A 1,404-nucleotide genomic window follows, 5' to 3' on the forward strand; every position below is an offset into this window, starting at 1 on the left:
GTTTTATTTAGGGCACAAAACCCAACAAAGTCCTCATCAAGTTTCTTCTTCATAAATCTTTGAGGATAAGGAATTGGCAGTTTATACATTGGAAGATCTTCTTTCTTCATAGACTTTTCAGTAGGCTTGTCTTCAGGAATCTCTTCTTTGGCTTCTACTGTGTCAGTTGACTTGTCTCTTACACCCCATCACGTACTTTACCAATCCTCAGTGAGATGGCATTACATTGTTCTTTCGGATTGATAACTATATCACAAGGAAAACTACTATTTTTCTGCAAAGCACTCACAACATTGGCCAGTCGTCCCACTTGCACCTCTATGTTCTTCATGGAATCAATAGTATTAGACAAGTGAGTCTCCATGTTATCTAACCATGTTTCATTCTTGTTAAATCTCTTGTTGGTCTCTATCATGAAAGTACCCAGAATTTATTCTAAGGACTTCTTCTCTTCTTGTTGTTGTGCATTAAACCCAGGAGGCGGTTGCAAGACATTTTTAGTGTTACCATAAGAAAGATTCTCATGATTTCTCAATCCTGGATGGTAGTAGTTAGGCATTAGATTTCCCCAATAGTTATTATTATAAGGTTTATTGGCCATATACTGTACTTGTTCTATACTCATCTCAGGCCCTTGTGGTGTAGATGCAGCAGCAACATTTTTTACAGTTGATGTATTCTTCTAATAAACTAAGGCTGCCACTTGATTATATAAAGTAAAAATTTGAGCTGCTATATTTGTCATAGGATCTACTTCATTTAACCACGCCACCTTTTTGTGAGTATTTCTTTCATTAGGCCAATTATAGCAATTAGTGGCTATCTCCTCCAGTAAATTAATGGCTTCAGTTGCAGGTTCAGACAATGACACTCCTCTAGTAGTAGCATCAATAATAGTCCTAGTGGGACCATTCAACCCGTTGTAGAAAATTGAAACTTGCATCTAGCTCTCATAGTCATGTTGTGGGCAACAACGTAATAAGTCTTTGAATCGCTCCCATGCTTCATAAAGTTGCTTTGAATCAAGTTGTCTGAATTGCTCAATCTCACTTCTCAACTGTGCAGACTTTGATGGAGGAAAGAATTTCACCATGAACTTTCTGGCCATTTTATCCCATGTAGTTATAGAACCTGGCTGCAGAGATTGTAACCAACTTCTTGCTCTATCCCTTAAAGAGAAAGGAAAGAGTCGTAGTCTTATGGCATCATCAGTAACACCATTCATCTTCACAGTAGCACATACCTCCAAAAATATGGCTAGATAAATATTGGGATCTTTAGTAGCCAAGCCACCAAATTGATTCTGTTGTACCATATTGACTAAAGCAGGCTTCAATTCAAAATTATTAGCAGCAATGATTGGATTAGCAATACCAGTCAGATTTTCATTCACCACAAATAAGC

The 1,404-nt window shown here is 37.5% G+C and overlaps 1 non-coding gene across 1 annotated transcript; it reads left to right on the plus strand.

The window, feature by feature from the left end:
* Positions 1-953: 953 nt before the first annotated feature.
* On the plus strand, positions 954-1,060 carry LOC133037571 (small nucleolar RNA R71). Its single transcript, XR_009687663.1, has one exon. It is a non-coding gene; the product is annotated as a small nucleolar RNA R71 (small nucleolar RNA).
* The last annotated feature ends 344 nt before the right edge of the window (positions 1,061-1,404 follow it).

Source organism: Cannabis sativa, chromosome 4 (genome assembly GCF_029168945.1).
Source record: "Cannabis sativa cultivar Pink pepper isolate KNU-18-1 chromosome 4, ASM2916894v1, whole genome shotgun sequence".
Classification (NCBI taxonomy): domain Eukaryota; kingdom Viridiplantae; phylum Streptophyta; class Magnoliopsida; order Rosales; family Cannabaceae; genus Cannabis; species Cannabis sativa.